At 39.8% G+C, this 25,115-nt stretch overlaps 1 non-coding gene and 1 pseudogene across 1 annotated transcript; both read left to right on the top strand.

Annotated features, from left to right (window-relative positions):
- The window catches only part of LOC138845154 (nucleolar protein 56 pseudogene), a 51,314-nt pseudogene extending 26,448 nt beyond the window's left edge, over positions 1 to 24,866 (top strand).
- Positions 23,858 to 23,943, top strand: LOC138845267 (small nucleolar RNA SNORD86). The gene has a single exon (XR_011382171.1). It is a non-coding gene; the product is annotated as a small nucleolar RNA SNORD86 (small nucleolar RNA).
- Positions 24,867 to 25,115: the final 249 nt, after the last annotated feature.

Below are 25,115 nucleotides of genomic sequence, written 5' to 3' on the forward strand. Positions count from 1 at the left end.
TGATTTCTAAGGACTATTTTAGAGCTATTTCCTATCTATCTATGGCTGTGGAATTTATCACTGTACTCAGAAAACATCTTTTAAGCAATTAGTTTATTACAAGTTAGGCTTTATACTCTGAGGTGAAAAAGCAAATGATATTGTCCCTGTGGCTGCAGTAGGATGCATTATTGTTCAGCAATCAGATTTTCCCCTGCATCTATTTTGTGTAAGGAGGATAATTTGATTTTCCAAATCAATGACATGTGAACTGACCTGAAACACCCCATATCAGAGCAGGTTTTCAATGTCCTAGAAATGTTGAACATGGCTTCTTGCGCTCTTATCGTCCACTATACAAAGATCTCATCCTCAAGTGCTCTCTGGTTGGGCGTCAGAATGAGAGCATGTGGGGTATTCCTGGGCCAGACCCTAACTGCCTCCAAGTGGGCTAAACAAAGCTCCTATCAGGCCTCAAACTTGTGAGCAAGAAAAAGTACCTTCTGTTGTAAACCATTGCATTTTTGTGGCTGTTTATTGCATCAGAAACTAGTCCAGTAATTTATAATCAAGGGGAGAAGAAAAGCCACTATCCAACAAATAATTTTATATAGAAAAATTTCATTTTTGAAGCATTTAAAGATTTTAATTTTGACTACACTGATTTGCTACATTATTTAATTCCCCCAGCCACTCAGAGTCTTTTCTCCACTTTCTAGCTGAAGACCTTGAAACTCAGAAAGGAGTCATTACTTGCTTCAAATCACTCAAGTCAAGTGGGTAGAGCCATGATTAAATCTAGGACATCTGAGTTTTGAATCAGGCTTTCACATCCAAGCACTTTGCAGAACTGACAATAGTTGATCAAGGCCAAAAGGAACTTTTTTTTTTTTATTTTTTAAAGTTAGAGGTCCCAGCTAAGCAATGGACAGGCTGATATACCAGTCTGAAACAATATCCCAAAGCACTAGGTGCAACAGCTTGGCAGTCTGGCACTAGACATGGAATGTTGTTGCTAGTGCTACAGAAGGACTGTCCTTGTGAACTTGATTTTGTTGAAACCAAACCTGCAGCCATGACCAGAGAGCATTCTCCACAGCGTCCCTTGCTCCAGAACCAACGTCTAGGGCAGAGCTGAATCCCAGCATTTTCAGCTTTATGCACACAATAGGGAGTTTCTCCACAATAACAAGAGGTTCTGATGCTAGAGATCTAAAATAATGACAAATGCTAGACAAATATGAAAATACGTATTTTTGCAAAGGTTCTTTTTGAGACTGCAGTGTAGAACAGACCAGGCAGTATGCACTTTTTTGTTCTTCAGTGATACTAGGCAGCTCTGAGCTTTGACATGGGCTAACATCTCTGGAGCAAGGCTGGAAATAGTAGTGCAAGTTTTACCTGTGGTTAGAAAAATGTTGCAAAAGGCAAGTAAATTCTTGGCTAAGAGAGAAAATGAGCTTGAGAAACCCAGGCACTGTCTAAAGACATCAAACTCAAGGAGAGAGGAAAGGAGTTAAATCCTTATCCTCAACCTCAAGGCAAAATATTTTATAGTGTGGCAGCATAGCCTAGATGCCTGAGTCACGTGTAAAGAGATTTGTTAAGGAAGAATGCAAAAACATATACCTAAGACTATTTAAAACTTGGTTGTGGCCGGCGCCGCAGCTCACTAGACTAATCCTCTGCCTTGCTGCGCCGGCACACTGGGTTCTAGTCCCAGTCAGGGCGCCGGATTCTCGCCCGGTTGCCCCTCTTCCAGGCCAGCTCTCTGCTGTGGCCAGGGAGTGCAGTGGAGGATGACCCAAGTCCTTGGGCTCTGCACCCCATGGGAGACCAGGATAAGTACCTGGTTCCTGCCATCGGATCAGCGTGGTGCGCCGGCCGTGGCAGCCATTGGAGGGTGAACCAACGGCAAAGGAAGACCTTTCTCTCTGTCTCTCTCTCTTACTGTCCACTCTGCCTGTCTAAAATAAAAAATAAAATAAATAAACTTGTTGCAAATATTCTGTGGTTGACTTTCAAACTCGGCCTCTCCCTTGTGTTGTACATAGGCATTTCTAAAGTACTGGGCATAGCGAGCATAGTGTATTCAAGTAAGTGTGTTAGCTTCATTTGACTGACAAGGGCTATGCAATGGGAAGAGGACATGGACATGGATGGAAACCTGACCATATGCTCAGAGTCATATGTAATTGCTTTAAACACTTGAATATGAAATGCCTTTGTGTGCATTTCTTCGTTGATCTTATGCTTGGAGCTTTTCCTTTATGATGATAAGAACACAAACATTCTCAGCCTTGTCTGAGCTTTGCAGATTTCAGCTTTAATCCTGTTTGGTGATTTTTGCTTGACCTCTTGTAGTTTCCTCACACACTTGAGCTGATCAATACCAGCTGAAGACAGAGGAGCACCCTGGGAGGACTGCTTGCTCTGTGTTCTCTCAGCAGCTCTCTGCAATTTGTTATGCTGCCCTAGGAACCCTGCAGCTAGCTTAGGTCCCTGGACTCCTAATTCTGTTTGCTCAACTCTGGGAGACACCTAGGCTCCACTTTGGTTTTGCATCCCTTTCTTGAAATCTAGAAACTTATCCAAATTGAGGCAATTATAACTTGGCTCACCTCATTTGTTTTCCTACTTTCAGGAACCTCAGCCCCACACTGCCTGGGGTCCAACATCTAAAAACACATAATTATACTGAGTTTGTTTTAAAGTTATTTCTGGTAGTCTCTTTTCCTCCCTCTTGACCCAAAGCAGGGCTCAATTGTAGGAATAATTTGTGCAATTGTCTATAACATTATCAACAACAAAAAGCGTATTGTTTTAAAAAGGTTCTTTTTTTTTTTTTTTGCTGTTATTGTTTCTCCAAAACTATAATTAAATCAACCATTCTTCCTGATGGCATTTCAGAGTTGTAAAAATACATTTTATGCAGCAGTGGAAAAAATATAATTGATGGTTGTGCCTAAAAGGTAATGTGTAATTTAGGATTGTTTAACACTTTTGATTCTCTAGGTATAGACCTCTGCACCCTAAAAAGTTGAAATTATGGACAAATTTCTCACAATTGGCGTTTTTTAGAACACATTTCTGTGGATGTTTTCTTCTTGAAAGTAAGTCTCTACAAATAATATGTGAAACATGTATTACACAGAAAATAAAAGATAGCCTTAATATTTTGTCTTTCAGTTGGTAAGATAGTTTTTTTTTTTTTTAAGATTTGTTTATTTATTTGAAAGGGAGAGTTACGGACAGAGAGGGAGAGAAAGAGAAAGAGAGAATCTTCCATCCTGGTTCACTCTCCAAATGGCTGCAACAGCCAGAGCTGGGTCAGGCCGAAGCCAGGGACTTCTTGTGGATGTCCCATGTGGGTGACAGGGGCCAAGGACTTTCACCATTTCCACCGCTTTTCACTAGCAGGGAGCTGGAGTGGAAGTGAAGCAGCCAGTACTAGAACTGGCACGCATATGGAATGTCGGCATGATCAGTGGTGGCCCCAAAATAGTTTCTGCGCAAGTATTTACATCTGTGGCTACTGCTTCTTAAATTTAATTAAAATATTACTTCTACATTGTATCACCAGCCTCACTGCATAGCTAATAAGAGGGGAAGACTTGATTATTCCATTCATAGCTCCCTTCCAAATTTGTTTGATCTCTGTCCAATGGATCAGAGATTATCACTATGTATTTAAGCTCAATGTGAATGGTAAGAACTTCATTTGGTAGGGACAGCACAGTGTTGGAATACATTTTAATCTGCTTAATAATTTAAATATACAGCAGCTGCAAATAGGCAGTAAGATTTGAAGGGAGCACCTAATGACTCGTACTCTCCCTGGTTTGTGTGATAATTTGCTGCTGTGAGTCTCAGCACCTTAGTGTCTTACAACAATTTTTTAAATGAGAGGACAGGTACAAAAAGAATGTGTCACTTCAAGTTTTGTAGGAAATTGGGAAGGTGTTCATGATTGACCCGTCATGTACATCATTTTTCCAGAGAACATATGCTTTGAGGGACCAACCAGAAACTGCCTTGAAAAATTTATCAGTACCTCTAGATGTTGCCATGGGATCTGCTTTCACTATTTCATTCTTGGTGGAAGGGAAGCTGAACTCTTTCGAATGCAAGCAAGCAGAAACAGTGACTTAATTAAAGAAATTGCATAGAGTAACACAAAACCATTTCATGACCTCAATGGCATCTATGATATCCGACCAGAAGAGGAGGCTCTTACCAGGAAATCAAAAGCTCTGAATCCTGAGCCATCTTCTCTTATTCTCTACCTATCCTTCACAATATTACACCTAAACTGACTTTTGTTGTATATGCTCCATGAAGGGAAGGCAGCATTGCACTACTGAATTTACGTGCCGTAGGCTTATCGACACTGTGATTGTCTCAGCATGCACTATCACTGGGAGCTTCCAGTCCCTACCTCCCCTTGTCAAGTCTACTTGGGCTCTGTTTTGTCTAAATGAGCTGGACATTCTGCTATTTAAGTGGTGGCTTTCATCTTTGTTATGAATCCTGCAGAGGGTCATTCTTCAACCTTTATGTGTTTATTAACTAACGTATGAATCTGCTGTCTGAGAGAAGGCTTCTTTAAAGCAGAGTTATTGTTAAGAACATAGAAGGCATCAGGATGGCCTGTTCACGGACATCGATCAGTCACATTTATTCTCTTTCCTGCATCTGTGGCACAGACTCTGCCTTCCCTGCTTTTGGTTGTTCCAGCTGTGTATCCTCCCCCCAAGACCAAAAGGTGCACCAGGTCCCCCCGCTTCTTGATGAGTGGGCTTAGTCCGCTGGTCTATCACCCTTATTTTTCTCTTTAAAGATTTATTTGTTTGATAGTCAAGAGTTACACAGAGAGAGAGAGAGAGGAGAGGCACAGAGAGAGAGAGAGAGGTCTTCTATCTCCTGGTTCACTCCCCAGTTGGCAACAATGGCCAGAGCTGCACCGATCTGTAGCCAGGAGCTTCCTCCAGGTTTTCTCATGTGGGTGCAGGGGCCCAAGGATTTGGGCCATCTTTCACTGCTTTCCCAGGCCATAGCAGAGAGCTGGATCAGAAGTGGAGCAGCCAGATCTTGAATTAGTGACCATATGGGATGTCGGCACTGCAGGCGACAGCTTTATGTGCTACACTGCAGCACCAGCCTGTATGTATCTCTCTTATTGTCCATGAATCCTCAATTCTCTCTGTCTCTCTGTCTCTGTCTCTGTCTCTGTCTCTGTCTCTCTCTCTCTCTCTCTGTTGGATCTATGTTTATGTGTGACTTATATAAAAGAAGAAATAAGCTATCAACTACATAAAATTTTTAATCAAATTTAAAACTTATAGGAAATATTTTACATAAACACTCTTACCTTTTAATCCCATTTTCATGGATGTTTTGAAGCACCTTCAGACAGTGAGATCAAATAGCATAATAATGGGCTTTAGGTTTAGTGATAAGGAACAGGACCCCAGGTCACTATCACAGAAGACAAATTGCATTTTAAAAGCTTTTTAAAAATGTAAAAAATTGGTGTTGCCTTTAGTGAGTCTTGCTCTAATGGACTTAAAGCTACTTATTCAACTTTAAATTATTAAATCAAACACTTGATGAGATTAAGAAGACAAGAATCTTCTTAATGGAGAAAACAGAAGGTAAAAATGTTTGGCTAAGAGTGAATGAAATGCATGGGTCATTTTGTCTTCTGTTCCTTTTTTTGGGTACCTAGTCTCTTGTGTAGGTTTTTGAGTCTCTTGTGTTTATTCCAAATCAGTATAAATGATGGTGTCTGGGCTGTTGCCAGGATTAACCTAGAGACTCCATACTTGCTGAAATTATAGGAAATCTTTTATTTTGTGAAATAATAGCATTACTTTCCTAACTAAGATTTAAACAATTCTTCCTACACTAACAGCTTACATAAAACCAGCAAACCCCTTGACACAAATATTGAGAATTTAAATCACCAATTGCTTACAGTGGGTGTTAGCTATAATTTTAGGAAGAAGATGTTTCTGTTTCCTAATTAGTTCATATTATGAGCCTGAGGCTGCACTGCAAAGAATTTAAAAGAAAAAATGTTATATATTCTGTTTTCCTCATACCTCCCATATGTAATACCACTGAGAATTAGGACATCATCAGTTCTCAGTAGGTAGTATTGGCCTTATGATATGACAGGTTTTGTGTGTATATATATATATACATATATATATGTATATATATGTATATTAAGCCAGAATATCTCCTGTAGGAATTAGAGCATATTTGGCATCTATGGTCCAAATTCACTAAAAGCCTGAGGCTGTCCCCACTCATTATGATAATCAAAAACCTCCTCTATACATTTCTAGATGTGCTTTGGGGAATAAAACACTCCTGCTAGAAACCAAAACCCATGAGAAAGAGGAACCAATTTTTTTTTTTTAGTGAAACAATTTATTATCCACTTATAGTTAATGATTTCATACATACCACTTTGCAGTTCAGTTACATAAATTTCTTTAGGAAAAAGGTGCACTTCAAATATTTGATGCACTGAATTTCAAACATAGAATGTTAAAATCATTTGTGCTTTCAAACTATTCCCATTAGTAAATCCATAATTGCACAGTAAGTGAGGGGGAAAAAAACCCCACCACTTCTCTAGTCTTATGCAGCAGTCCTATCAACAAACGATGTGAACAAAGAGAAACACAATGAATAAAGCATGAACAAGTTAAATCTTCTAAGTTTGCACTTGAATTAATAATAATAAGATCCTACACAGTGTTTGCTTCCCAGTCTATGAATCAAGTATCTCTTCAACTTCTAAAGACATTGTCACTTAACAATCACATACTATGAAAGACACTGTGCATTAATTAAAACATATCCTATAAAATTGATCTACTGTCTTAGTAAACTATCAGCTAGAAATATTTTTTAAAATTTAATTATTCCAATAAATACATCTCTCACATATAGATCCACAGGTAAAGAATAAAATTGGCAGAAAATTATCATTTACTTATGACTTGAAGCAGATAATGCAGCACAGTAGCAGCCAACCCTAGAGTAACTAGTTTCCAAAGCGTGTTATGGGCTGCCATCAGGAATTTCATTATATATTGCAATATTTAGGCAAGAAGCATTTTCACAGAATAGTATTCCAGTTCTAAAATCCAGTTTCAGAATAAAATATAATAAATCTTAAGCTGAAGCTATAGAAATGTAAAAGAGGACTCAAATATATTTTAGTGAAGAATTCTTATATGTACTGAAGATTTAAAAATCTACACTTACATAGCCTAGGCAGCTCATGTAAAGAGCCTCAGATGATCAATGACATCATATATAAGAGTGTTAATTGTTAAATTAACAGTGAGAGTCACTGTGTACTCACTTCCCATGCAGGACCTCTGTGCTTGAAGAGTTGTATTATAACTATGTCTAAGTGCTCCCAAAAGATGTATCCTTCTTGGGTTCTTTGTCAAAGTTAATTGAGTTTCTGGAAAAAAAAAAAGTGAAATTTCAGGATGCAATGACTTTGAACAGCCCTTGTCGCCACTGTTGAACAGTTTTTTTGTTTTGTTTTGTTGTTTTATTTTTTACCATGCAAATTGTTGAACTCTTTATTTAGTATAGAGTTGGTCTCCTGTGTATAAAGTTAGTCAAAAATGGATCTTAGTGGAGAATGGGATTGGGAATGGGAGATGGAGGAGGTGGAAGGGTAGGTGAGAGGGTGAGAGGGTGGGTATGGTGAGAAGAATCACTGAATTCCTTAAGTTGTACTTAGGAAATGCATGAAGTCTGTATTCCTTAAAAAAATGGCTTCTTGGGGGGGATAAAGTTATATTTTATCAATAAAAAATAGAAAAATCACGTGCACACAAAAATCTACAGTTAGTGTGCCAGCATTATGGCATAGTGGGTTAAGCTGCTATCTGCATTGCAGGAATCCCATATGAGTGCTGGTTCAATTCCCAGCTGCTCCACTTCCCATCTAGCTTCTTGCTAATGTACCTGGGAAAGCAGTGGAAGATGGCCAAAGTGCTTGGGCCCAATACCCTCATGGAGATCAACAAAGCCCCTGCCTTTCGCCTGACCCAGCCCTGCCTATTGTGACCATTTGGGAGTGAACCAGGAGATGAAAGATCTCTCTCTCTCTGTCTGTCTTTCACTAACTCTGCCTTTCAAATCAATTTTTAAAAATCTACATACAATTTTGTAAAGCAAAATTGGCAATGCAAATAAAGACAAAACCCTGGTGTTCTTTTTTTTTTTTTTTTTTTTTTTTTTTTGGACAGGCAGAGTGGACAGTGAGAGAGAGACAGAGAGAAAGGTCTTCCTTTGCCATTGGTTCACCCTCCAATGGCTGCCGCGGCTGGTGCGTTGCAGCTGGCGCACCGCGCTGATCTGATGGCAGGAGCCAGGTACTTATCCTGGTCTCCCATTGGGTGCAGGGCCCAAGTACTTGGGCCATCCTCCACTACATTCCTTGTCCACAGCAGAGAGCTGGCCTGGAAGAGGGGCAACAGGGACAGAATCCGGCGCCCTGACCGGGACTAGAATTCGGTGTGCCGATGCCGCAAGGTGGAGAATTAGCCTAGTGAGCCGCAGTGCCGGCTAACCCTGGTGTTCTAACTGGTTCTGACTCGTACTCCTCTTTTTTTTTTTTTTTAAGAAAAAATTTATTGTCATTTGTTTTTAAAGGTAGAGAGACAGAAAAAGAAAGGAACAGAGTCAGAGAAAGATCTTGTATACACTGGTCCATTCTGCAAATGTCCTTAGCAGTCAGGACAGGGCCAGGCTGAAGCCAGGAGCCTAAAACTCAATCCAGGTCTTCCACTTGGGTGCTAGGGACCCAAGTACTTGAGCTATCACTGTTGCCTCCTAGGGTGCACATTAGCAGTAAGCTAGACCTGGAAGTGGAGCTAGGACTTAGACTCGGGAATTCTAATATGGAATATGAATATTCTTAGTGGCTTCTAAACTCTATATTAGGTGCACACGCCACCTTTTAGTTTATTTTTTTAAAAACACAAGTTAAATATAAAAATACTTTTTACCAACAATTTTTAACATCATGAATTTAGGAAAAGAGGATTTGAATTGTATCTAAATATTTAAAAATATTTTGACTAAAATTTTCTTTATTTTTTTTATTTTTTTATTTTTGACAGGCAGAGTGGACAGTGAGAGAGAGAGACAGAGAGAGAAAGGTCTTCCTTTGCCGTTGGTTCACCCTCCAATAGCCGCCGCTGCAGCCGGCGCACCGCACTGATCCCATGGCAGGAGCCAGGATCCAGGTGCTTTTCCTGGTCTCCCATGGGGTGCAGGGCCCAAGCACCTGGGCCATCCTCCACTGCACTCCCTGGCCATAGCAGAGAGCTGGCCTGGAAGAGGGGCAACTGGGACAGAATCCGGCGCCCCAACCGGGACTAGAACCCGGTGTGCCGGCGCCGCAAGGTGGAAGATTAGCCTATTGAGCCACGGCGCTGGCTTGACTAAAATTTTCAAATGATAAAGACAACAGTTTTAAAATTGCTTAATATCACTTATAAAACCAAAATTTATTGACATCTTATTTTCATATTTAATGAGGCTGTCTGCCCTCTCTTTTTAAAAAATATTTATTTGAAAGTCAGAGTTATACAGAGAGTTGAAGAGAGAGAGAGAGAGAGAGAGAGAGAGAGAGATCTTCCATCTGCTGGTTCCCTTTCAAATGGCTGCAATTGGCCAGAGCTGAGCCAGGCCAAAACCAGAAGTTGGTAGCTTCTTCTGGATCTCACATGTCAGTGGCAGGGGCCCAAGCACTTGGTCCATCTTCTGCTGCTTTTCCCAGGCCTTTACCAAGGAGCTGCCTTGGAAATGGAACAGTCAAGTCTTGAACCCCCTCCCATATGGGATGCTGGCATCACAGGACAGGGCTTACCCACTATACCACAATGCTGCCCCCATTTCCCTCTTTTATAAAATAGCAGGGTTTCTACATCAGAGATGGTGTTTTTTATCCCCTTGCTTTTAAACTACTTTCCAAATTCTATATTTCTGACAGCTTTTGGAATACATGGCAATTGAATTGAAAACAGTCTATTGTATGAATTATACTAAACATTGCTAAAAGCAAAACATTCTTTTGAGAGGAAGAAATTGCTAGCAAAACAAAATTAAAGTGTCATCTATATGTTGATAAGTGAGCAACCACTTCTTTTTTTCTCTTATTTTTCTTTCTCACCCTCCTTTCCTTTCTTCCTTCAAAGCATATTCCGCAGAACTAGAATTAAAGAACCAAGGCAATCAGGTTTACAGAAGGAGGAATACAACTGTAGCAAACCAATAATTGATCAAGTCTACAGCCATACTCCAAGGTAGAAGCTGCTGGAAGTAATTTAAAATGGAGCAAGCAGGAGCTTAGGTCCGCGCTGTGCTGTGAAGATGGGGGAGAAGTTTGTCACCAGAGACTGTCTGCTTTCCCATCCCACACCCTGCTTCCTAGTTCCTGTCTCTGCAGGAAGCACACTGATCCCACTCTTTCACTCTGCTTAAGGACTTCCAGGTGCAGGATATCGAGCAAGAAATTTCTCTCTTCCGATTTCAAAGACAGTTTTCAGGAATGTACACGCATATGGATAGGGCCTAAATAATTTGTTTTTCCCAATTTGGGAGTGAAATTTAGACTTTTCTTGTGTTTCTATTTTTTATAAAAGCTCAAAGTCATTTTTAGATTTAGGAAAATTGAAATTATTAGACATTTTGCTTTTCTGTGTACTGTGCTTCATTTGGTTATGCCAGAAATTTCTAGGTGAGTGCTACTTGGAGTTCCGCTAAAGCAAGCATTGGAACTTTATGAAAAGACTTAATTAGCTAAGTAATATGTGTGAACATCCAATATGAGATACGCATTGCAAAACAGATTCATATTGTCCATGTCTGTACAGCTTTCCTTCTAATAGAAGCATTTTCTATGTATTTGATTCCTTACTCATGGATTATGTGGTTAAATGATTTATTTTGTTTTGTTTTTATTTAGGATAAAGCATTTTCATCTTTTCTTAGTTACAACCTAAGGGACAAAGTTACTACATTATGAAATGCTGGAGTATGGAAACCAGTTTTTTTTTTTTTTTAAATTCTAACCAGTTATTTGATTGTAACATGGAGTGATTAACAAGGATGTAAAGTGAGCAGACAGAGTGCTGACTGTATGATGGAGGTGACAACCTAGTATTTACCATGTTGAGGGCTGACAGTTCTCAGACTGACAAACAGAGCATGTGACTATGTGCTGATAATTTCTAGGCTGATAACCCCACTGTTCCATTGAACAAAGCAAAGTTGTTGAAAGATGTTTGCTGCTTTTGAGATTATTTAAATTTTTTAAACATTCACATACAACTTTCAAGTAATTCAAGGCTGAATAATGACCTTTTAAGGTCGTTTGATGTCTCCAAAGTTCAAATTCAAATCAAGGGTTAGCTTCAGTGAAGATTTGCCTTTGGCCTTGTCTTTCCTGTCACTCTTCACACCCAACCACTTTGCCGTACAGGTTCACTCCTCCTGGGCCTCTCAGTTGGTTCTAGGCATTGCCTACATACTCAGATGTGTGTGAGACAAATAAGTGTGACAGCCCTGTAGTGTATAGTGTCCTTATTGTTACAAGTGCAAAGATTTAAACTGCTAAGAAGTCTTTCTTAGTTTCTTCCTTTATTAAAAAAAAAAACTTACCTCTCTTTGTAGCTTTGAATGCAAGTCACCTAACCTTAACCAAAGCTGTTAAGGTGCTCCCTGGAGTTGTGAGGGGGTGATGGAACCAGTCAATCAGTGTGTACCCCTTCCAGGTTACCCTGCTGTGTTTTGACTGAGGTCACTTGGAGCCAGAACGCATAGATTCAAATATAGATTGTACTCCCATCTCTCAGGATTGGGGTACAAACACATGTCATTGGTCTCAACAGTGACTAACAGAAACAATATAGATGGTAGTCATTCCCATCACTGGAAAATGGTATGAAGCATCTGCTTTTCCTGATGCATAGTTGTGATGTTCCAGGGGAGGAGCATTCATAGCAACATTCAAAAAAGCATTCATAGAAACAGAAAGCAGACTATCCATTTCCATTTCATAACATGAAGCAGAATCAAATAGTTAGAAAACAATTTCTGAATCTGTAGCAGATACTTTTTCTTGTATCCTGCTATTATTTTTCTTTCTAGCATGTGTTCAATGATGATAAGTCCTGTGAATAATGATCTGATGCCAGAAAAACCATTAGGCCAGGAGCCAACGAGGTACCACAGCTGTGCTGGGGACCAGATAATAGAGGAAGAACAATATGCAGGGCTTTTCACAGCACCCATGTAATAGAATAGAGGACCTGCATTTAGGTGGTCACAAATTCCATGCATCAAACATGAGATATGATGGGATATGTGAGCCAGCAAGAGATATTCTCTGAGAAAATGGCTAACAGAACTGTTCTAGATTATGTATCTCACAAAACCTAGAGACTGGGGTGGTTCTGTTTTTCAGCTTCTCCTTCTGTTACTGTGGAAAATTAGGATGCAACCAGTATGTTAGAGTAAACTTTAGGCTTTAAGGAAAAGTAAAATGCAGGATGGGGAGGACAATTCAGTTCTTGCTTTGCAAGTGTCCATGGTACACTGAAACAAACCAACTCTTTAGAACATGTGTAATTCTTTCCTAGAAAGGGCTAATAGCTGGCTAATGGGCCACTGTATATATTACCACCTCTAATCAAATGCAAGGTTTATTTAATTTTTTTTCTCATTAGATTTGACATCACAATCAAATGGAGAATTTTCAATCTGCTAATGGGATGAGTCTGGCCATGTTTGCCAATGTTTTTGAGGTTAGCTTTTTGTGTTCATTCTTCAAGTTTTTAAAAGCTCTCTTAGTGGCTTTAGCTTACATTAGTAACAAGAAAATATCAGCAAATCCCACTGAAAATATGTGAAACATTTAGGGTTTGTGTGTGTGCCAGTGGCCGCATTTCATCTAATATAATTTCTGTCTGGGAGTCAGAATCAGGATTTTTTTTAAAGGTATAGATGTTTTCTTCATAATTATGTCAAAAGAGATACACTCTACTCACTGATACTTTATGCTTTCATAGACAAAAACGTCCTATCCAACTCAAAATACAGATAGTCATACTCTGTCTATATAATATTGATATAATATATAGAGAACAAATGTGAAAACTTTCTGTTAGATGATGGTTTATGTGAAAAAATACTTGTGCTAAACATTGTTCTAAACATTGTTCTTTGAACACATTTATTTGATACCAAGACATTGTTTTAATTTTTATATTTTACTTATTTTTAATTTTGAATGAGACACAGAGAGCAAGATAAATCTTCCATCCACTGGTTTACCTCCTAAATGCCTATAACAAGTAGGACTAAGCCAGACTGCAGTCAGAACCTCGAACTCACTCTGGGTCTCCCATGTGGCTGGTAGGGACTCAGAGACTTGTGCCGTCATCTGCTGCCCCCTAGAGTTCACATGAAAAGAAAGCTGTTGAGCTGGGACTTGACCCAGATGATTCAATGTGGCAGGTAGGCATACAAGAAGAATCAGAGCCAGATGTCTACCTCAGGGAGAGATGTTCAGCAAGAAGAGTGAACAGGAGAAAAGGAAGACTTAGGAAGATTTGGGGCTAAATGGAGAGAAACAGGGAAAAGATCTGTGTGCTATTAAGGACAAGTATACAGACAGCTGCTTTGAGCAGTGGTTCTCTTCTCTGGTTTCTGCTCTAACATTGTTCACACTGATCTTGACTGAAGTTAAAGGAAAATCTCTTTTGCAAAAATACTTATTCTTAAAATATCCACAGTTCCCTAATTTGGGAAATCGGAGGAACTAGTCTACGGGCAGAAAACAATAGCTCAAGCAATTTTCATTGTAGACTATTTTGATATCAGCAATAAATCTCTGAGACAAATGTGAAAGTCTCATCCATTTTGTCTCATGTTTATTGAGACAAATGTTACCCTGTGATCCAAGACATATCTACAGAATAATTGAACAAGTTCATCAAGAAAATGTCTTTGTAAATGAAAAGGCAGGACAGATTTTGAAGTTTTTCTCATGTTTAGCAAATACCAGCCCTTCTTTATGGAGGAAAGTAACTTTAATTGCATTCGTGCATTCATCCAAAGTGAGAATACAGATTCCTTCAGATTCGTTTAGACATGAGCATTGTCTGGGAATCAAAAGCTGGACTCTGTTATAAGCTCTTGTGACTGCCAATAGAGCCTTAGGAAAGACTACTATTACCCTTTCATCTGCAATCTGGAGTCAGCTCTCACATCTGTAAAACATGGGGGTAAACTTAGAGGTATTCTAAGAATTCATCCAGTGCCAACGTTCTGGAAATATATGCTTCCCCTTCACAGTTCAGAGAACTAAAGAGGCTCATAGAAACCATGTTTTAGTCTATATCCTGTTGATTATGGATAATAAAAGATAAGAGTAATACTTACTTGAGTAATGAAGGGAGTTTTGTTTTCCAAAATAATTGAATTTGTGGTACTATGTTTTAGTGTGTATAGTTAGGGACCTTGCTTCATGCCCCAAGAATATCTGTCAATATTTCACAAAGTGATTTCAAAACATTGTCAAGAAGAGATTAATGTCTGCTACAAAACAGCACAAGAATTATAGAGAAGGTAACCAAAATGTTATAAAACTTAGAGGACTCTGGGAATTAACATGTCAAGGGCAAAGAGATGCTAGACTAAAATGTCTTTATAGGCAAGTAGATCTGTGAAATGTGGATTATGATGGCTTGACCTGCTTTGCTGGAGCCTCTCTGTGTTTCACTTTTCTTAACTATACAAAAGGGATTATAGTGGGTGCCTTCCAAGCCGCTTTCTTTTTTTTATTTAAAAGATTTATTTATTATTTGAAAGAGTTACAGAGAGGCGAGGCGGGGTGGGGGGTCTTCCATCCACTGGATCACTCTCCAAATGGCCGCAATGGCCAGACCTGTGCTAATCCGAAGCCAGGAGCCAAGAGCTTCTTCTGGGTCTCCCATGGGTGTGCAGGAACCCAAGGACTTGGGCCATCTTTTACTGCTTTCCTGGGCCATAGCAGAGAACTGGATTGGAAGTGGAGCTGCTGGGACTTGAACCAGCACCCATATGGGATGCTGGCACTGCAAGCTGTGGCTCTACCCCCCTCACCACAGCGCCGGCTCCCCAAAAGCTGCTTTCAGTTCTACAGTTTTATGATTCTGTAAGAACAGATTAAAATGCAGTCTATAACCTATGAATAATATAAATAAGTAGTCCAGATGCATATTTTAAATCCTTCTTCAAAGACATTCATTCATATATAAATTATTTATAAGTTAATTAAAACTCATGGAGTCACACAACTTCAGACATGAGAGAGACTTTAGTGATCATTGTTCACCCATTGCATCATGGCACAGTGTGACTATTTGTAAGTGGGACTCCTTTCTTGGGAATTGAGAATATATATGGCCACATGGTTCTTGGTGTCATCAGGGCATAAACCTGTATAGATAGAGGGTAGGTACTAAGTAAAGATTAATTCTGGAAAGGCCTGCTGAACATCTCAGTCACACAGGTGAGTATAATGGAGCTTCTGCTTCATTTAAGACCAACCTCAGGATAATTGGTTCCTTTTTTAGACTATATTGAGGTAGTTTTTGCAAAAATCATCTATTCATGAGAATAGGTCCTCTAAGGCATTTAGGGCAGGCCAAAAAACACTGGGAGTAAAGCATTAAATAAATAGTCAATAATTATCCATTGATTTAATCCTGAATTAAGTTACTTTATCCTAAAAGTAATGAAATTATATTTCTGTGGAAACTACCCCAAAATGACTACCTTTGACTAGAATCCAGACCCTAGTATTAGAAGTTCTAAGCCTGCATGGAGTGTCTCTAAAATAAGGCCAATGGGACATAATGGATACTGTTGATTTCTTGTTGCCTGTTGAGGTGATGGGAGATGGCTGAGAAGATGAGGGAATTCAGAACACGTCAGCCTCTCTTAGTAGTGCCTTACGGTGAGAAAATCTTTCCTCTACTCAGCTTCTCCTACTCTGAGGGGTAAGTCAAGCTCCCCATTCTTCTGAGATTTGCTGCTTTCTCATTTAATAATGAACGCCACTAATTCTTGGCAATGTTCCATTGATCCCATCTATTTAAGACTAAGCACGATCATACTTTAATCTCATTACTGTTCTTAGACTGAAATATTGGACATAAGGTATCAGAAATTTTTTCCAAAAGTTATTGTCACAGAGCTGTTGATGGAGTGAAGTGAGATAGTTTTTGCATGGTGATCATCCCACTCTTGGAGCCTGTAGAATGTGGATATTGAGTGGGCTCCATGTAGGTAGTGTTTGCCATCTCAAGGATCAAATGCCTAACATTTAATGAGACTTACTTTCTTGTTTTTATTTTTTTATTTTTTTTTATTTTTTATTTTTTGACAGGCAGAGTGGACAGTGAGAGAGAGACAGAGAGAAAGGTCTTCGTTTGCCATTGGTTCACCCTCCATTGGCCGCCGTGGCCCGTGTGCTGCGGCCTGCGCACTGCGCTGATCCGATGGCAGGAGCCAGGTACTTATCCTGGTCTCCCATGGGATGCAGGGCCCAAGCACTTGGGCCATCCTCCACTGCACTCCCTGGCCACAGCAGAGAGCTGGCCTGGAAGAGGGGCAACCGGGTCAGAATCCGGTGCCCCTACTGGGACTAGAACCCGGTGTGCCGGCACCTCAAGGCGGAGGATTAGCCTAGTGAGCCATGGTGCCAGCTGGAGACTTACTTTCTTGTTGCTCATACAGCAGTTCATGTGTAAGCCATGGCAGTATTTTCTTTCTTCTTTATCTGGTGATATTGAACAACAGGAAGAGTGAGTTCCACAAGTAATCTCCAGGTGCATCCACATCTACTTGAGAGTTGCTGCTTGCTGTCAGACTACATTCCCATTAGATCTCCTCACAGGATCCAAGGCTTAAGATCTTTTAGATAAACAGCTGTTGTCTTAGAGCAGCAGTAGAAATCTCTACTTAACATGTTTTCTACCACGGTTTGTAAGAAGAAATGAGAAGTGGGAAAAAAACAAGTAGTGAGCAGTAATCAGATGAAACAACAAAACAGTGTCCTCTGGAGAAGCTCAGAACTGAATTTTGTTATGTACTTACTTTGGACTGGGAAGCACAGGCACTTGATATAATAGAGCTGCCTTCTCTGATTAGAACATTAGCCAAATCTCTGGATATGTCCTACTTTTTTTTTTTTTTTCCAAATACCAGAGTACACCAATGCGCACAGTATTTCAAACTAATAAAATCAAGCCTTGCTAGGCCTTAATAATGGGGCTCAAGTCATTTTCAAAAAGACCAGTGGGACTAGTGTTGGAACCTGGGAGTCACTGTTTATTATAGCACAATTCTCAAACCTTCTAAATTTTTTATTTGGTCGACATTCTGTTCTGCAACAAGTTGTAAATCCAAATCAACTCATATGCAATAGATAATTAGGTGAATGATATCAACAAAACATAAGATAAAATGAATCAAACAGGATTCTTCTCAGTATGTTCACTGTTTGAAGTGACCAAGTGTAAAATTTTCCACAATTAAATAAAACTTTGGCAATATTTGCAGATCTTAAAAAAATCTAAGATACATAAATATCTTCTGTTTAAGAAAGTGGCTACTTAATCGCCTTTGGACCCACTATACTGTCCAATGTATTAAACCTGAGGAAATTATGATTTTTTTAAAATTTTTTATTTAGTAAATATAAATTTTCAAAGTACAGTTAATGAATTACAATGGCTTCCCCCCTCATAATTTCCCTCCCACTCACACCCCTCCCATTTCCCACTCCTTCTGCCATTCCATTCACATCAAGATTCATTTTCAATTATCTTTATATACAGAAGATCAATTTAGTATATATTAAGAAAAGATTTCATCAGTTTGCACCCACACGGAAGCACGAAGTGTAAAATACTGTTTCAGTACTATTTATAGCATTACCTCACATAGGACAACACCTAAGGACAGATCCCACATGAGAAGTAGGTACACAGTGACTCCTGTTGTTGACTTAACAATTTGACACTCTTGTTTATGGCGTCAGTGATCTCCCTAGGCTCTAGTCATGAGTTGCCAAGGCTATGGAAGCCTTTTGAGTTCTCCGACTTCGAGCTTATTCTGACAGGGTCATAGTCAAAGTGGAAGTTCTCTCCTCCCGTCAGAGAAAGGTACCTCCTTCTTTGATGGCCCCATTCTTTCCACTGGGATCTCACTCACAGAGATCTTCCATTTAGGTCTTCCTTTTTTTTTCCCAGGGTGTCTTGGCTTTCCATGCCTGAAATACTTCATGGGCTCTTCAGTCATATCCAAATGCCTTAAGGGCTGATTCTGAGGCCAGAGTGCTATTTAGGACATCTGCCATTCTATGAGTCTACTGTGTATCCCGCTTCCCATGATGGATCGTTCTCTCCCATTTTGATTCTATCAGTTAGTATTAGCAGACACCAGTCTTGTTTGTGTGATCCCTTTGACTCTTAGACCTATCAGTGTGATCAATTGTGAACTTAAATTGATCACTTGGACTAGTGAGATGGCATTGGTACATTCCACCTTGAAGGGATTGTATTGGAATCCCCTGGCATGATTCTAACTCCACCATTTGGGGCAAGTCCGATTGAGCATGTCCCAAATTGTACATCTCCTCCCTAGAATCATGTCATCAGTGAATAGGGATATTTTGCCTTCTTTCTTTCCTATTTGTATGCCATTGTTTCTTTTTCTTGTCTGTCTGATGGCTCTAAAACTTTCAGGACTATATTAAATAGCAATGTTGAGAGTAGGCATCCTTGTCTGGTTCCAGATCTTAACAAGAAAGCCTCCAATTTTTCCCCATTCTGTGGGATGCTGGCTACGAGTTTGTTATAAATTGCTTTGATTATGTTAAGGAATGTTCATTCTATATCCAATTGGATTAAGGTTTTCATCATAAATGGGTGTTGAATTTTATCAAATGCTTTCTCTGCATCTACTGAGATAATCATATGGTTTTTGATCTTCAGTTTGTTAATGTTATTTATCACATTTATTGGTTTTTGGATGATGAACCATCCCTGTATACCAGGGATAAATCCTTCTTGTTGTTGAGGTGAGTGATCTTTCTGATATGTTGTTGAATTCAATTGGCTAGTATTTTGCTGAGGATTTTTGCATCTATTTTCATCAGAGAAATTGATTTGTAGTTCTCTGTCATATATTTTTTTGGCTTAGGAATTAAGGCAAAACAGATTTTATAGAAGGAGTTTCAGTTGTTTTCAGTAGCTTGAGAATAATTGGAGTTAGTTCTTCTTTAAATGTCTGGTAGAATTCAACAGTGAGGTTGTCTGGACCTGGGCTTTTCTTAGTTGAGAGGGTCTTTATTACTGATTCAATCTCCTTCTTGGTTATTGGTCTGTTTAGATTTTCTATGTCTTCATGGCTCAATTTAGGTAGATTGTATGTGTCTGGGAATCTGTCCCTTTCTTCCAGGTTACCTGATTTGTTGGCATACAGTTCTTTGTAGTAATTCTTGATGATCCCATTTATTTCCTTTTTCATTTCTGATGTTATTGATTTGGGTCTTTTCCCTTTTTTTTGGTTAGGTGAACCAATGATGTGTCTATTTTGTTTATTTTTTTAAAAAACAGCTCTTCATTTCATTGATCTTTTGTATTTTTTTTGGTTTCATATTGTTTATTTCTTCCCTAATTTTAATTATTTCTTTCCTCCTATTAATTTGGGGTTTGGTTTGTTGTTGCTTTTCTAGGTCCTTGAAATTAATTCACAGCTCCTTTATTTGGTGACTTTTCAGTTTCTTGATGTAGGCACTAATTGCTATAAATTTCCCTCTCAACACTGATTTTACTGTATCCCATAAATTTTGATATGAGGTATTGTTATCTTCATTTGTTTCCAGAAATTTTTTATTTCACTTCTGGTTTCTTTTATGACCCACTCTTCATTTAGGAGCATGTAATTCAGTCTCCATGTGATTACATATGATCTAAAGATTCTTGAGTTGTTTGTTTCAAGCTTTAGCCCATTTGATCAGAGAAGGTGCATGGTACGGTTTTGATTTTTTGAATTTTCTGAGACTTGCTTTATCACCTGATATATGGTCTATCCTAGAGAAAGTTCCATGCACTGCTGAGAAGAATGTGTATTCTGCCACTTTGGGGTGAAAATTCTATAGATATTAGTTAGGTCCAATTGGTCCATAGTGTCAAGTAGCTCTGTTGTTTATAGATTTTTTTTTTTCTGATTGATCTATCCATTGATGAAAGTGGGCTGTTAAAGTTCCCCATTGCTATTGTATTGGAGTCTATGTCTTCCTTTAGATCTATTAACAATTCTTTTAGATAACCAGGCTCCCTGTTATTGGGTACATATACATTAGGGTCACATCTTCATTTTGTATTGATCCTTTAATCATTACATAGTGTCCTTCTTAGTCTCTTCTTTATATTTTTTATGTTAGTGTCCATTTTTCCTCATATTAGGATGGCTACACCTGCTCTTTTTTTCCATGAGCATGAAATATCTTTTTTCATCCTTTCACTTTCGGTCTACATGTATTTTTGTTGGTGAGGTGTGTTTCTTGTAGGCAGCAAATAGATGGGTCTTGTTTTTTAATCTATTCAGCCAGTCTGTATCTTTTATCTGGGGAGTTGAGAATTTACATTCAAGGTAACTATTGATAAGTTAATTACTTGGCCCTGCCATTTTTCTGTGAATATTCCTATCATTTACCTTGGATTTCTTTTGTACTTTTACTGGGGGATTTTTTGACTTCACATTCTTTCATGGTGATTGCTTTCTTTTTGTGTTTCTGTGTGTAGCACATCCTTTAGCATCTTATGTAAGGCTGGGCATGTGGTGACAAATTTTTTCAATTTCTGTTTGTTATGGAAGGTCTTTAATTCACCTTCATTTGTAAATGAGAGCTTTGCAGGCTACAGTATTCTGGGTTGACGATTTATTTCTCTTAATATTTGGATTATATCTTGCCATTGTCTTCTAGCCTGTAGGGATTCTGATGAGAAATCAGCTATGAATCTAATTGGAGATCGTTTGAAAGTAATCTGGCATTTCTTCATGCATATTTTAAAATCTTTATGCTTTACTGTAGAAAGTTTGACTACAATGTGTCATGGTGAAAATCTTTTCTAGTCATCTGTTAGGAGTTCTAAGTGCTTCCTGTACTTGGACATTACTTTCTCCAAATAGGGAAGTTTTCTGTAATTATTTCTCTAAGTAGGCCTTCTAGTCCCTTGTTTCTTTCCATACCTTCAGGCATTCTTAAGACCCATATGCTGGGTGTTTGATAGTATTCCATAGATCTCCAACACTGTTTTTAAGTTTTCTAATTTCTTCTTCTTGTTTTTGATCTGACTGTAAAATTTCCAGAGACTTGTCTTAGCTCGGATATTCTTTCTTCTGTCTCACCAACTCTGTTGTTAAGGGCGCAGGAATTCCAGTGGGGCCACTCTGCCCTGCTAGCCTGTCCTGTCTGCAAAGAAACCAAGGTATTTCCAGCAGCACTGTTTATGTATGTTCCAGCCTCCTGGATTCAGTCTAGTCCTCCCGACCAGATTTGTCAGTGGCCAACGTGGACTTTTCTCTCTAGTAAGATCTCTGGTTCACAGGTGCTGGAAATACCCACCAGCCACAGCCCTGCTCATTTCACAATTGTACTGGGTGCATAGAAGAGCCTTGCAGTTGGCACTTTGCTTCCTTAGAGATGGTCTTCCCTCCCCTCCTGTTGTCAGGTGGGTGTGGTGGAGACAGTCTCTGTTGGTTGCTCTTGAATTGCTCTGGTGGCCCCCACCGACTGGGTGGAGGGCAACCCCAATAATTGCTTTGTGTGCCCACATGAGCTGGGGCAGCCGCTACCTGCCTGTGTCCAAAAATGACATCAGCCCTCTCACCACTGGCTGCAGGTCACTGCTGTAACAGGGAGAAGAGGAGAGAGATGTACTGCTTTTCCCTCCCATCTCCCAGGGTGAGCAATTGCCCCCCTATCCTGAGGAATCCAGGCCGTACTCAAAAACATGCAATTTTCTAAGCTCTCCCTCCCGCTGTGTTACAGTGGATCCAGGCTGGACTCAAAAAGGTGCAGTTCACTAACCTCTCCCTCTTGGTGTATCACAGCAGTGAGGACCCTGGCGGTCCTATCTTACCTAGTTTGCCAGGGCAGATACCTTCTTCCTGGGATCCAAGCTGCTGGGTCTTTTGTTGTCTCATTGCACTTTGCCGCATGTCTGCACTTTCTGCACAGGTCTGGGATGTTTCTACTGCTTTTGCTGGATCTCTCACTGCAGTTTCTCCTGCAACTTTACCCTGAGAATATGCTTTCTCCACTTTTTTTATATTAAATTTGTCCAGCCTAAATCAGACCACCCTGCCACTATTCCACCATCTTGGAAACCCTATCTCTCTTTTTTTAATGGAAACACTTAGTGTTATAAATATCCCTATTAATACTGATTTTGAAATATCTCACAGGTTTTGATATATTGTATTTTCATTTATTTTAAGAAACATTGATTTCCTTTTAAACTTCTTCAGTGTCCCATTGGTCATTCATTATCATGTTGTTTAATTTCCATTGGCCGGCGCCTTGGCTCACTAGGCTAATCCTCCACCTTGCAGCGACAGCACACCGTGTTCTAGTCCTGGTCAGGGTGCCGGATTCTGTCCCAGTTGCCCCTCTTCCAGGCCAGCTCTCTGCTGTGGCCCAGGAGTGCAGTGGAGGATGGCCTGAGTACTTGGGCCCTGCACCCCATGGGAGACCAGGAGAAGTACCTGGCTCCTGCCATCGGATCAGCGCGGTGCGAAGGCCGCAGCACACCGGCCGTGGTGGCCATTGGAGGGTGAACCAATGGCAAAGGAAGACCTTTCTCTCTGTCTGTCTGTCTCTCTCTCTCTCTCAGTGTCCACTCTGCCTGTCAAAAAAATAAATAAAAAAATAAAAAAAAATTTCCATACATTTGTAAATGTTACATTGTTTTTCTTATAGCTGATTTCTAGTTATATTCCTTTGTGGTTTGAGAAGGTACATGGTATAATTTCAGTCTTTAGAAATTTGCTGAAACTTAATTTGTGACCTATTTTATGGTTTGGCCTAGAAAATATTCCATATGTGATGAGAAGAATGTGTATTCTGTAGTTACTTTGTGAAATGTCCTGTAAATATCTATTAGGCTCATTTGTTCAATGGTATCATTCTAATCTGGTGTATCTTAGTTGATTTTCTGTCTGGATTATCTGCCCATTGATAAGAGTGGTGTATGAAATCAACCACTGTTATTGTATTGGAGTTTATCTCTCTCTCTTTAGGTCTAATAGTATTTGCTGTATGTAGCTGGATAGTCTTCTATTAGTTACATATATATTTATGATATATCTTCATGCTGAGTAGATTCTTTTAGTGATATACAATGCCATTCTTTGTCTCTTTTTATAGTTTTTCACTTAAAGTCTGCTGTATCTATATGAAGACAGATATTCCTGCTTATTTGATTGTTTCCATCTTCCTGGTGGATCTTTTTCCAGCACTTCACTTTCAGTCCATGTGTACCTTTATTTGTGAAGTGAGTTTCTTATAGGCAGCAAACAGTGGAATCTTGGTGTGTTTTGTTTGTTTGTTTGTTTTGGTTGGGGGAATTTATTCCATTTACATTCAAGGTTAGTATTGATAAATAAGAACAAACATTGGTTCATGATTATACATGTTCTATTATTTTGTTAGCATCATGTGTTTTCATGATGTTTACTTCTTCCATTTTTACTTTTTAAGGTTTATTTATATCACAGTGATGGCTGACCAGGGCTCCCTGACCTGTGCAGGCCTCTGCTATGGGGGTGATGGCCAGTCCTGGTGTCTGAGTGATTCCCAGGGCCCAGCAAAGGGACCAAGTTTCCAGAGCCCTGAAGACACGGGGTAACACACCCAAATACGGACTTATTTTCCACTCCACCTTCATTGGCCGATCCGCCGCCAAGAACAAAGGCCGCATCTCCCGATACCTGGCCAACAAATGCAGTATTGCCTCACGAATCGATTGCTTCTCTGAGGTACCCACAAGTGTATTTGGGGAGAAGCTTCGAGAACAAGTTGAGGAGCGGCTGTCCTTCTATGAGACTGGAGAGATTCCACGGAAGAATCTGGACGTCATGAAGGAAGCCATGGTCCAGGCAGAAGCGGCAGCTGCAGAGATCACCCAGAAGCTGGAGAAGCAGGAGAAGAAACACTTGAAGAAGGAGAAGAAGCGCCTGGCGGTGCTCGCACTGGCGTCTTCAGGGAACAGCAGCAGCGCCCGGAGGAGTGCGAGGAGACACAGGAGAAACCCAAAAAGAAGAAAAAGCAAAAGCCCCAGGAGGCCCCTCAGGAGAACGGGATAGAGGAGCCACCTGCCTCTTCCTCCAAACCCAAGAAAAAGAAGTCTTTTTCCAAGGAGGAGCTGGTTAGTGATCTGGCAGAGACAGGGGGCGGCGGAAGCCCTCCCAAGAGGAAGAAACCCTCTGCCCAGGAGGAAATGGCGAATGCTGTGGAAGAGACGGGCCCCAGGAAGGTACCCAAGAAAAAGAGGAAATTGTCCGCCAAGGAGGAAGGGGGCAGCGGCCCTGAGGAGGCCACCCCCAGCAAGAGCAGTGCCAAGGAAAAAAAAAAAAAAAAAAGCTCCATAAAGCATCCCAGGAAGACTGACAAGCACGGACATTCCCTGCACCTGCGAGGGGTACCCTTTCCCGCCCTGTGTCCTTGCCCCAATAAAACATCACAAAATGCTGACAAAAAAAAAAAGATTTATTTATAAAAAATGATCAGATTCCATGCACTTCATATATACAGTTTTAAAAACATAATGATACTTCTCACATTTCCTCACTCCCTTCCTCCTCCACTCCCTCTTTCCCACCCTCCTTCCTCCACTTCTTATTTTTCTTTGAGTTGTTTTGATGACATACAAAAATATTCAATCTATTTTATAATGTCAATCTTAATGCTCCACTAAATAAAGAATTCAACAAGTAGTTAACTAGAAATACCACTGTTCCTCAGGAAT

Source organism: Oryctolagus cuniculus, chromosome 14, assembly GCF_964237555.1.
Source record: "Oryctolagus cuniculus chromosome 14, mOryCun1.1, whole genome shotgun sequence".
Lineage (NCBI taxonomy): Eukaryota > Metazoa > Chordata > Mammalia > Lagomorpha > Leporidae > Oryctolagus > Oryctolagus cuniculus.